The 13,425-nt window shown below is 38.6% G+C and overlaps 1 non-coding gene and 1 pseudogene across 1 annotated transcript; one reads left to right on the top strand and one right to left on the bottom strand.

Moving 5' to 3' along the window:
* Positions 1 to 3,523: 3,523 nt before the first annotated feature.
* LOC150015049 (THO complex subunit 2 pseudogene) lies at positions 3,524 to 8,248 on the top strand (annotated as a pseudogene).
* A 485-nt stretch (positions 8,249 to 8,733) lies between these two features.
* On the bottom strand, positions 8,734 to 8,873 carry LOC150015048 (small Cajal body-specific RNA 11). The gene has a single exon (XR_016510371.1).
* Positions 8,874 to 13,425: the final 4,552 nt, after the last annotated feature.

The raw sequence follows: 13,425 nt of genomic DNA, 5'->3' as shown, positions 1-13,425 counted from the left end.
TTGTACATGTATATTAGGAAAATTAGATTGCTTTTAGGAAATGAAGATAGCTCTAACATAAGCCAGGATAAAACAGAAATTTAGGATCTGCCCAAACCTGAAACATGGCAAATCTGTCAGCTTGCTACCCAAGGTATGGTCCATGGACCCACAACGTTAACCTCACCTGTGAGCTTACTAGAAATGCAGAATCTCAAGCCCTACCTCTGACCTACTGCATCAGAACATGCATTTGAACAAGACTGGTAAATGCCTCCTACACATTAAAGTCAGACAAGTATTTATCTGTCATAGGATACTTGAGCCTCAGAAAAGAAGCAGGAGAAAGGGGCCCAGCAATATGGTTCTCCGGGGATCTCTTGAGGAGCTTTCAAAGCTCAGCTTCCTTTTCCTTTTCCTTGTCCCTAGCTGGAGGGAAGGACCTGGAAGTCATTTATATGTGCTGGCTCCTCCCCAGGACCCCTTCTCTAAAGATTAATGTCATTGATACTTGGAGACCAAATTGCAATGCCTGCATGGTAAGATTCTGGGCTATTCCTCTGAAGCCCAGGTGACAAGGGATGCTTTTCCCAGATATGATGTCTTCCATAGAAGGCTCTTATTAAAAAAAGGGAACCACACATCACAAACCCAGCCATTACTTATGAATTCAAGTGCGGGATAGAAAAGCCAGATTGGAAGGACAGGCTATAATCCATAGCTTTCAGCTTAACACATCTGTATAGTAGGGGCTCACACAGGACCTGGTACATAATTTGTGGGGTTAGGTGCAAAATGAAAATGCAGGGCCCATTGTTAAAAAAAATTATTAAAATTTTTAAGAAGGCAAGAGCAGAGCACCAAACCCAAATGTAGGGTTCTTCTTTTTATTTTTAATTATTTATTTGTTTGTTTGTTTGTTTGTTTGTTTTTTAAAGAGCGGTGAAAGGAGAAAGAGAGGGAGAGAAACATCACTGTGTGGTTGCCTCTCACTCGTGCCCCCAACTGGGGACCTACATGCAACCTAGTCATGTCCCCTGACTGGGAATCAAACCAGCGATACTTGGCTCACAGGCTGACGCTCAATCCACTGAGCCACAGCAGCCAGGGCTTGCAGGGTCCTTCTAAGCCTTATGCAACTGTACAGGTTGCATACCCATGAAGCCAGACCTGCTGTCAGGATAAAATGAGGAGGAAAGAAATGAATGCAATTGTCCCTGCTTTCAGAAAACATTTTTCAGTGAAGATAAATTGTCATTGGAACAGGTTTATGATTGATTCATGGTAAATGAGACTCCATGATTAAACAAACCATTCATACTAAAATTAGTTTTCCATTTCTCCATTCAAACTGACCACATGCAAAGCACATGACAAATTTCTTGGATACAAAGACTAATAATAATAAAGAAAAAAATTCCCTAATCCTGATGGGCTTCACACTCCAGTGGGCACACTAACATTAAAACAGGACCATAATCTGAGACAGCAGATTATTTAATGGAAAAATCCAAAAAGTATTAGGAATTTGATATTGAATCACAAATGCACAAAATCTAAGTGTCTTCTAAAGATCAGTAATGTTTCCTTCCTAACACAAGCTATTTGTGTATGGGTAAACATTTAAAACTTTTATTTTTTTAAATTTATTTTTTATTTAAGTGTAGTTGGTATACAATCTTATATTGGTTATATTAGTTTCAGATATACAATATAGTGATTCAGCATTTTTGTATCTTACAATGTGATCACCCATTAATTCTTGTAATTATCCAGCACCATGTAAACCTGTCATAATATTATTGATTTTATTCCCCTTCCCTTTCTTACCCATCTCTCCACCCTCTGCCTTCTGGCAACCATACCTTTGGTCTCTGTTTCCATGAGTCCGTTTTATTTGTTGTTTGTTTGCTTTGTTTTTAGATTTCACATATAAGTGAAATCATATGGTATTTTTCTTTCTCTGCCTGACTTACTTTACTTAGCATAATACCTTCGATATTCATCTATGTTGTCCAAATGGCAAGGTTTCATTCTATTTTATTTATTTTATTGCTGTGTTATGCATATATATATATATATATATATATATATATATATATATAAATGTTTTCTTTACCCATCATCTATTAATGGACACCTAGGTTGCTCCCATATCTTGACTGTTGCCAATAAGGCTGCAAAAAACATAAAAGTGTATATATATCTTTTCAAATCAGTGTTCTCATTTTCTTTGGATAAATACTCAGAAGTGGAATTGCTGAGTCATATGGTATATCTATTTTTAGTTTTGGGGGGGAGTTGTCATACTGTTTTCCATAGGAGCTGTGTCAGTTTGCAGTCCCACCAACAGTGCACTATGGTTTCCTTTCCTCTATGTCCTTTTTAAATGAGGTCAAGAAATAGGCTGTTCTAGGTTTCTGGTTTCTGAATTTGAGTTTTTGGTTGTACGATAAGGTATAACATTTTGCCTACATAGAAATGCTGTCTGGTGTGTGTGCCTACCTATTTTTCTCCATAAAATCTTACTGCTACTCTTCCTTTTCTTAACAACGTCCTCCCAAAACATCTATCCCAATCCCATTGCAGAGGTGGGCAGAACAAATGAAATGACTCATTTTCTTGATGTGTTTGGAGAATGCTTGGCAAGGGCTAAGAGACCCAAACATGTGTAGGAGAGAATGGAGAAATCTGTATTTAATGTCAGGCTCAAATTAGAAAGATTAAAAAAGAGGCATCTTATTTTGGACCTTCCAAAGCCCAGAAATAGTGAGCAGTTTTCACATTTTCAAGCGCCAAATCCAATTAACCTTTTGTGAGGCTTCTGATATAGGCTGCATTTGGGCAGTTGATTGATTAGCAACGTTGGTCATTAGCGTGGAATGGGAAATTCAACAGTCTTACCGCCACAACGATTTGCACAAAAATCTAAAGCTATTTCACTGATTTAGATGTAGAGTGTATTCGTGACATCTGGACAAAAATCCCTAAATTATAATTAGTACTCCAGAGATAACAGAGCATATTGTAATGTGGTTGCTGCACACTCAGCTAGTATATTCTTCACTTGACCCCACATAAACCCCTACATCCCTGAGTGGGCAATTCATATTCACGCCTCAGGAAAACTATACGTTACTCCTCGTTGTGAGCCTAAAATGCATTTTACAAACACCAGAAACCTGAATGTTAAACTTGTAAATATCAAGATACTGCTATAATTGTCATTGGTCAAGCGTGGATTCAGAAAACATTATTTAACCGCGTTGACATTTGCTTAGATAACTGGAACACAGATGCTCAAGATCTAGGTTTTTCTGAGGAAAAGCTTTTCAAGTACAGTAAATGTTAAGCTTAAAAAACCAAGAGGAAGGCAGTTTAAGTCATCTTGCGTTACACATCATTTTATCCACGATGAATGCACTCGCCCTTTAAAAGACCCTTTCCGGGATGAAGACTGTAGGGCGGGGAATCGGAAAGCGAACTCCTAGTTCCCAGCATTCCTAGTGGGCGGAGCTTCCCTTTGACCTCCGCCTGCGTCCTACGTATCCCAGCTTCCGTTGCTAAGAAGGCGAAGATGGAGGCCGCGAAGATGGTGGTTCCCGGAGAGTGGATAAAAAACTGGGAGAAATCAGGAAGAGGTAAATTTTTGGATTTATGTCGGATCATCAGTGAAAATAAAAGCTATGACAGTTCAACAGATTTCCAGCGAGCTCTCTATGAGTTATCGAACTATGTCATTAGAGGAACTCTGAAGCACGGACAGGCTTCTAATGTTTTTAATGACATTAGTGAATTTTGTGAGGATATGCCCTCCGTTCTTGCGGATGTATTCTGCATATTAGACATTGAAACAACTACTTTAGAAGAAAAAAGCAAGAGAGACTGTTTTATTCAATTGGTATTGGCGTGTTTGTGTTTCGTTTCGGACACGATTCTAAAGGAACGCCTGGATCCAGAAACACTGGAATCATTAGGGCTCATCAAACAATCACAGCAATTCAATCAAAGGTCAGTAAAAATCAAGACAAAACTTTTTTATAAACAGCAAAAATTCAATTTGTTAAGAGAGGAAAATGAAGGTTATGCCAAGCTGATTGTTGAATTGGGGCAAGACTTATCGGGAAATATTACTAGTGACTTAATCTTTGAAAATATCAAATCTTTAATAGGATGCTTTAATATGGATCCCAATAGAGTTTTGGGTGTCATTTTAGAAGTGTTTGAATGCAAGCCAGAACATGATGACTTCTTTATATCTTTATTAGAATCTTATATGAATATGTGTGAACCGCGAACACTGTGTCATATTCTTGGGTTCAAATTCAGGTGTTACCAGGAACCAAATAAAGAGACTCCTTTATCTTTATATAAAGTTGCAGCAGTGCTTCTACAAGTTAATCTTATTGATTTAGATGATCTTTATCTACATCTTTGTCCAGCTGATAATTGTATTATGAATGAACATAAACGAGAAATTGTAGAAGCCAAGCAGTTTGTTAGAAAACTTACAGTGGTTGCATTATCATCCGAAAAAATTGATAAACAAGAGAAAGAAAAGGAAAAAGAGGAGAAAGTGGAAAAGCCACCTGACAACCAAAAACTTGGTTTATTGGAAGCCTTATTAACGATTGGTGATTGGCAGCATGCACAGAACATTATGGATCAGATGCCTCCATACTATGCTGCTTCACATAAGCTAATAGCTCTTGCTATTTGCAAGCTCATTCATATAACTATTGAGCCTCTCTACAGAAAAGCTGGCATTCCTAAAGGTGCTAAAGGCTCACCTGTTAATGCTTTGCAAAGTAAAAGAGCACCAAAACAAGCAGAGAGCTTTGAAGATTTGAGGAGAGATGTATTCAATATGTTCTGTTACTTAGGTCCTCACCTTTCTCATGATCCCATTTTATTTGTGAAAGTGGTGCGCATAGGCAAATCATTTATGAAGGAGTTTCGGTCTGATGGAAGCAAAGAGGAAGATAGAGAGAAAATGGAAGTTATCCTTAGCTGTTTGCTTAGCGTTACTGACCAGGTACTACTTCCATCTCTTTCTTTGATGGACTGCAACGCTTGTATGTCTGAGGAACTGTGGGGAATGTTTAAAACATTTCCATATCAGTATAGATATCGTCTGTATGGCCAGTGGAAGAATGAAACTTATAACAGTCACCCACTTTTAGTAAAAGTTAAAGCTCAAACAGTAGACAGAGCCAAATATATCATGAAGCGTCTAACCACAGAAAATGTTAAGCCTTCTGGAAGACAAATTGGAAAGCTGAGCCACAGCAATCCTACCATTTTGTTTGATTATATCTTGTCACAGATACAGAAGTATGATAACTTTATAACACCTGTAGTAGATTCACTGAAATACCTCACTTCGTTGAATTATGATGTCTTGGCCTATTGTGTCATTGAAGCTTTAGCTAATCCAGAAAAGGAGAGAATGAAACATGATGACACAACCATCTCAAGCTGGCTTCAGAGTCTGGCTAATTTCTGTGGTGCAGTTTTTCGTAAATATCCAATTGATCTTGCTGGTCTTCTTCAATATGTGGTTAATCAGCTAAAGGCAGGGAAAAGTTTTGACCTGCTTATATTGAAAGAAGTGGTACAAAAAATGGCAGGAATAGAAATTACAGAGGAAATGACAATGGAGCAACTAGAGGCCATGACTGGTGGAGAGCAACTAAAAGCTGAGGGTGGCTATTTTGGCCAGATCAGAAACACTAAAAAATCCTCCCAAAGATTAAAGGATGCACTATTGGACCATGATCTTGCTCTTCCCCTCTGTTTGATGATGGCTCAGCAGAGAAATGGAGTGATCTTTCAGGAAGGTGGAGAAAAACATTTAAAACTTGTGGGAAAGCTCTATGATCAGTGTCATGATACCCTGGTACAGTTTGGTGGATTTTTAGCATCTAATCTAAGCACAGAAGAGTATATTAAGAGAGTGCCTTCAATTGATGTGCTCTGTAACGAATTTCATATACCCCATGATGCAGCATTTTTCCTGTCTAGGCCAATGTATGCACACCATATTTCATCCAAGTATGATGAACTTAAAAAAGTAGAAAAGGGAGGTAAACAGCAACATAAAGTTCACAAGTACATTGCATCATGTGAAATGGTGATGGCCCCTGTCCGTGAAGCAGTGGTCTCCTTACATGTTTCCAAAGTCTGGGATGATATCAGCCCTCAATTCTATGCCACATTCTGGTCATTGACAATGTATGACCTTGCAGTTCCACACACCAGCTATGAACGGGAAGTCAGTAAACTTAAAGTCCAGATGAAAGCAATTGATGACAATCAGGAAATGACTCCAAGTAAAAAGAAAAAAGAGAAGGAGCGCTATATTGCCCTTCAGGAAAAGCTTCTTGAAGAAGAAAAGAAACAGATGGAGCATGTACAGCGAGTTCTACAGAGACTGAAATTGGAAAAGGACAACTGGCTTTTAGCAAAATCTACCAAAAATGAGACCATCACAAAATTTCTACAGCTGTGTGTATTTCCTCGATGTATATTTTCAGCAATTGATGCTGTTTACTGTGCCCGTTTCGTTGAATTGATACATCAACAGAAAACTCCGAATTTTTCCACCCTTCTTTGCTATGATCGAGCTTTCTCTGACATAAGTTTCACAGTTGCAAGCTGTACTGAAAATGAAGCTAGTCGATATGGGAGATTTCTTTGCTGCATGCTAAAGACTATAACCAAGTGGCACAGTGGAAGAGTCACATATGAAAAGGAATGTGGAAGTTATCCAGGATTCCTTACTATATTGCGGGCAACTGGATTCAGTGCTGGAAATAAAGCCAATCAATTAGACTATGAAAATTTTCGACATGTTGTGCATAAATGGCATTACAAAATAACAAAGGCATCAGTGCATTGCCTTGAAACAGGCGAGTATACTCATATCAGGAATATCTTGATTGTGCTAACAAAAATACTCCCTTGGTACCCAAAAGTTTTGAATCTGGGTCAGGCTTTGGAAAGAAGAGTGCTTAAAATCTGCCAAGAAGAAAAAGAGAAGAGGCCTGATCTATATGCATTGGCTATGGGCTACTCTGGACAGTTAAAAAGTAGAAAGTCATGCATGATACCTGAAAATGAGTTTCATCACAAAGACCTTCCTCCAAAGAATGCAGTTGGCAACATACAAAATGAGCCTGGTGGTGGGTCTTCTTCATTGTCCATAGGAAGCACTTCTAAATCTCATGAAAGCAGTGCTGAGGAGAATGATAAATCAAGGGAGAGATCTCAGTGTGGTGTGAAAGTTATTAATAAAGCTTCTAGTGCCGCACCGAAAGGGAATTCAAGCAATGGAAATAGTGGCTCTAATAGCAGCAAAACTGTTAAAGAAAATGACAAAGAAAAAGGGAAAGAGAAAGAAAAGATGAAAGGAGAAAAGGCACCAGCTACTATTGCAGAGACCATGGTACTTGGTAAAGATGTTAAAGAGAAACCAAAGGAAGAACGGCCAAATAAAGATGAAAAAGCAAGAGAGATGAAGGAAAGAACACCTAAGTCCAACAAAGAGAAAGAAAAATTTAAGAAGGAAGAAAAAGCTAAAGATGAGAAATTCAAGACCACTGTCCCCAGTGTAGAGTCAAAATCGACTCAAAAAAGGGAAAGAGAGAGGGAGCAATCCAGAGAAAGAGATCCAGCAAAGGACATGAAATCAAAGGAAAATGTCAGAGGAGAAGAAAAAACACCAGTTTCTGGGTCCCTGACATCATCTGTTCCCCAATCAGATATTACTGAGTCTGAAAGGGAACAAAAACGTCGCAAAATTGATACCCACCCTTCTCCATCACATTTCTCAACAGTAAAGGACAGTCTCATTGAACTCAAGGAGTCTTCAGCAAAGCTCTGCGTTAATTATACTCCTTCACCACTGTCCAAGAGTAAGGACAGAGAAATGGACAAGGAAGATTTGGACAAATCAAGGGAAAGATCCAGAGAAAGAGAGGGAAAAGATGAAAAGGACAGGAAAGAGCGGAAAAGGAATCACTCAGACAATGACTGTGAAGTGCCACCAAACGTAACCAAGAGACGAAAAGAGGAAACTGGAACAATGGCAGTTTCAAAACACAGAAGTCAAAGTTCATGTGAGTCTCCTTACCCAAATGAGAAAAACAAGGGAAAAAATAAGTCAAAATCTTCAGGCAAAGAAAAAGGCAGTGATTCATCTAAATCTGAAAAGATGGATAAGATGTCCTCCAGTGGCAAAAAGGGTATGTACAGACCCCTTAACTGAAAGTCTCCCAGAGGAAGATACCAAAGCTCCATGCATCACTCTCAGAAAGATATCTCCCATAATGAAGAGCTTCTGGTACTGTCCATTTAATGGGAACCTGCTTTCAGAAGATGAATACAAGCTACCATCCTCTTCACAAGACATTCTGGTCACCGATTTTCAGAACATTATTTTCATCTACAGACAGTTCCTTGCAGAAAGATCCCTGTGTATACAATTATTTTTACTTGAGATTCACCATCCAGAAGTAGCATCTAATGAAAATTTCACTAACTGTTGTAGTTTATCCTTTTTTTCTCAGAAAAGAGTGGAAATTGTCTACTGGAACCAGTTCATTAATGATGTATATAGACTGCATTTGTGTGTGAACTCCTGTAAGTTTGACAATATTGAGATGATTGTATTGCTTATGATTTTGGTTTCTTGTAAAAAAGTTAATTTCAGTTCCTGAGAAAGATCATCTTTACATGCTGTATTTTTTTCTAATTGTCCTCTTGTGCGTTTAAGAGCCAGCCGTATGCCCAGGACAGCCCTCCAGAACTGAGAGGGAGACTGCTGTGTTTCCAGTCAGACTCCCCTGTTACAACTGAGTACAGGGGAGCAGAGAAAGCATAGGCCAGGGCAAGCATCTTTACATGTTTTAACAGCAATAGCAGTTTTATCCTTTAATATGCCCTTAAATATGACATCAGATTTTCTCTTGTTCAGTAGTTCTCCGACTGTTACATCTTCATGATTGAGAAACCATTTCTTATTCTGGTTATGGCCATGCTGATACCATGATACTTTTGACTGGAACATTGACTTTTTTTGCCATTTAAAAAATTGAGGTAAAATTTACAGAACTTAAAACTCACCATTTTACGGTGGTTATAGCATACTCACTATATTGTATGAATATCACCACTATTTCCAGAACATTTCTATCATCCCAAAGAGACCCCACACCTGTGAGCAATCACTCCCAATTCTCCTCTTTCCCCAGCCTCTGGAAACAATATTTCCTGTCTCTGTAAGTTTGCCTGTTTTGGACATTTTATAAACATAAAATCATGCAATATGTGACCTTTTGTATCTGGCTTCTTTCTTATAGCATCGTGTTTTCAAGGTTCATACGTGATAATGATATAGAATATATCAGAACTTCATTTCTTTTTATAACTGAATAATATTCCATTGTAAGAATGTGTATCATAATTTGTTTATCCATTCATAATTATAGACAAGAACAATGACTTCTAAGTATTAAAACTGTAAGTTCAACATTAGTGTATCCACAATTATCATAACAGGATTATACATGGTGTGAACAGAATGCTGTATAGAAATATGTAAATTATTTTCAGCATTTCATGCAATTGTGATTATTTTCTTAGGCTCTTCTAGATGTGGCTTTATGAAATGTGTATATGAGTATTGTTATCTATAAATTTAATGCATTAAGCATTAGTTTAAAAAGAAAAATGTTAGGAAGGTAAGTTATGTATCACATGTAATGATCATGTTTTGAGTTTTAGTGTGCAGTATTTCAAAAATGTCAATACACAGAGGAAAGAAAATGAATATAATTAAGTCAATATATTTTAAAGAAATTTTTATAATTTAGCAGACATTGCATTTTATATGTCAATATTAAAATCATGCCCTTCTGAAAAAATAATAAAAAACTTTCTGATCTGCATGCTCGTTTGAGCAGGGTCCAGTTGGCATCAGAAGTAGGGCATTTTGCACAAATCATCCTGTGACTGGTGGGGGAGGAGGAGTTCTGGAGCCTTGATTTTAAAGGGTACCACTAACACATATCCAATGCCATGCTTTGCAGGGAAGCTGGGCACACAATCTGCTTTCCTCCTTCTCCATTGGCAGCCTGGAAGCAAGCCTGTCTATCCTTTTGTGAATCTGAACCTACATCAGATTGAGCCAACTCAATCAGTGGGGAAATACAAATGCCCACTTCATTTTTATTCAGCTGCTCAGAGGCTTGCAGTGCAGGTTCCTAAGACAGCATGCCAGGGAAGCTCCAGGAAGCAGAGCTTCCTTTAAAGAAGGCACATTCTGCCATTAGCCATGTGGCATTTCAGAGGGCCAGTGAAGACTCTTTAAAGGGGATTTAAAAAAAACAACAACAAGAAAACCAGCTCCAGCTAGGACAAGGTTGTTATCATTTAATAGCAAAACATAAGAGTACAGCTATCTATAAACAACTAGAAGAGCATCTTACTGGGGATTATAAAGAAATAAGAGCTGAAACTAAAGGGCTATCCATTCCCAATAAGTATATTATGCTTCATTGACTGTCAAGTCTGACTTAGGAGTTTTTTTTATTTTTTATTTTGGGGGCTAGTAGGGTGATATTGTCAATATTTTCATGTTTTGAAGTGGTGTGAGAGATACCATGGTATAATGCTGATGATTACATATTCTGCAGCCAGAATGTCTGGGTTCGAATCCTGGTTTAACCATGTTATAACTTTATTATCTTGGGCAAGTAACTTAACCTCTCTGCATCTTGGTTTTCACATCAGTAAAATGGGGATAATATAGCAGCTACTGCACAATGTTGTTGTAATGGTTCAGTGAGTAAATATTGACAGAGCACTCAGAACAGGGCCTGACATGGAAAAAGAACTTCCTCCTCCTCCAGTCTATAAGATAAATAGCCAGGGCTTGGATTTGGCCAATGTAAAACCTTTGATTTCATTGATCTTATTCTTCCTTAATTGTATGAAAATAAAGCAACTCTCTGACACCATTAAGGCCACAGAGCTGCTAAAATGCTGCCACCTGGGTTTAAAGAATTTTGATATGCATGTAGAATGAAGTAATCAAGGATACCTTTGTGAGAGTCACCAAGTGCTCACTATGTGCCTGGCATTATGCTTATGCTCTGAGTACTTGCTTCTTGATGAACAAGAGGGAGAAGGGCTTCTTTTTTTTTTTCCTACTTGGAATGGACCTTGAAAAACTTGGAAGAGTTCTATGAAGAGAATTGCAAAAAACAGTCTTGGCAAAGGTTCAGAGATAAGATAAAGATGGTGGACAGAGGAGAACATAAAGTTTATTTAGGGCATTTCTGCTTATGGAAACCGAAGAACTTGACAACACAAGCATTAGGGAAGGAACAGTTGAGGATTCATATAAGAGCAAGAAGCGTGTGTGTGTGTGTGTGTGTGTGTGTGTGTGTGTGTGTATAATACCATCTTCATGAGGCTGTGAGCATCAGATGAAATGCCTCATGAAAAGTACTGGGCACAGCTGGCTCTGAGGGTCATTTTGAATTCTTTATACTAACCCCTCCCCACCTGCACACAGAGTTATATATGCTCTGATGCATGGCTTTTGTGAGATAAGTGAACAGAAAGCCATTGTTGCCTCAGCTTTCTGCCCAGTGCCTTAAGACCATTAGACCCAGGTCAACCATGACCCGAAGGTGAAGCTATTGCCAACACCCCCTGCATTATAAATATGGGTGGCAGGGATTTGGTGAGATAGGAATTGCAAGAGTTAAGAGAAAAACAAAACTTGGCTAATGTTTCAGTCTCTGAGACCCAATGGCAGTCAGCCAACAAGCTTTGTTGTGGCCAAGGGGAACTTGAAAACGAAGGAATGGGAAACACCTTAAAGGGAGAGCTTGTTTTGCTTTCTTCCTGGAGGAAGGCTTTTCCTTGTAATAGTCGAAGTCATTTCTGTCTCCACCAAATGACAGGGTTTTCTGATCTAAATTATCTGTCATCATGCAAATGTAAGATCAAAATTGATTAGGTGAGCAACTACTCTGTGCCAGGCACGAAGCAATGCACTTTCGATGTGTTAGCTCGTTTATTCCTCATAATAACTCTATGAGATAGGTATTAGTATAGTAATATTGATTTTAAAGCTGAGAAACAGATTTTAAAACAGAAAAGAGAAACCAAGAGGAGAAGTGAATTAGCTGAGATAACCCAGCTAGGACGTGAAGGCATCAGAATTTGACTCAAGTGCCCAGATCAAAAGGCTGCTTACTCCTCTTAGTGATGCTGCTCTACAGCCACCTAAACTTGACTGCATGATGGGGGGACAGGAAGGGCAGGGACCCCCTGAACAAGAACACAGGAAGCAGCAGCACAATGCACACCAGGTAAGCTAAAGTGAGAAGAAAGGAGGGAAGAGAGAAAAGGGAGTAGTGTAACAGTGGGAAACAGCACACACTGCAGAAAAGGAGGAAGTGGAGGAACCACACCTAGCACAGCCTGGAAACTTGCTAAATGAGTCTGCCCAAATCAGTAAAGGCTTTTTAAAATGCATAGCTAGCAAAATAAGCCCACTCAAGATCTCAGGGTGATGAATGGGGATAATGAGGCCTCATGTGAAGTCTTTGTTCTTGACAATGGACAAGAACTTCACCACTCTAGTTCCCTCAGACAAGCCCAGGATGGTGTCTGGCAGTCATTAAGCACAGTGATTCAGAGATCACAGATTTTGGGACTCAGTGGTTCCCTCCTACTCTGCCACTTCCTAGCTGTGTAGGAGTCCATGGGCCTTTTTCCTCATTTATCAAATGGAATTAAGAATAACCCTCATAGGATTATGGTGAGAGACAGGTGACAGGCCATTTATATAGTCCCTCAAACTCTTGAACATTGATAAAGTATGCCTAGTAATAATAATGACAAGAATTACTACCAGCATCGGGTGACTGTGGCCCACCCTTCTATGAGTCAATTACACGTTCAGAGAGCATACAATGTCTTGGACTTTTGCACACTTTGGGGACATGTGCCTTACATACGGAGTTGAAGTATACAGCTGTTTTTCCTGCCCTGACTAAAGAATTTGTGATTAGAACAAGAAACACAGCATGCAGGTAAAAAGGCAATGCCTAAAGGCTGTGTTTTTATTCACTACAGAGTAGCATAAATGCTCTATCTTGGGTTTATAAATAAAGTTGGAGAGGACCTGCAGGTTTTTACACAATTTCTAAAGTATACATTTTATTATAGTTATTGAGGATTGAGCATCTGATGAAAACATTAAAATTGAAAGCATTGTTAAGCCTTAACTATAATGAAGATATTAATATGGAATTTGCCAAAGCAGACAGAATAACTTCATTTGTCCTGATAAACAAAAGTCAAGTGATTGAATTGCCTCTGAAATGCTATAAAATAAAAATTCTGTTAGACCTGAAACTAGGGGAT

This window comes from Furipterus horrens, unplaced genomic scaffold (assembly GCF_987537825.1).
Source record: "Furipterus horrens unplaced genomic scaffold, mFurHor1.1.pri manual_scaffold_3, whole genome shotgun sequence".
Lineage (NCBI taxonomy): Eukaryota > Metazoa > Chordata > Mammalia > Chiroptera > Furipteridae > Furipterus > Furipterus horrens.
Note: the sequence above shows the minus strand (reverse complement) of the source record. Positions and strands in the feature narration are given on the sequence as shown.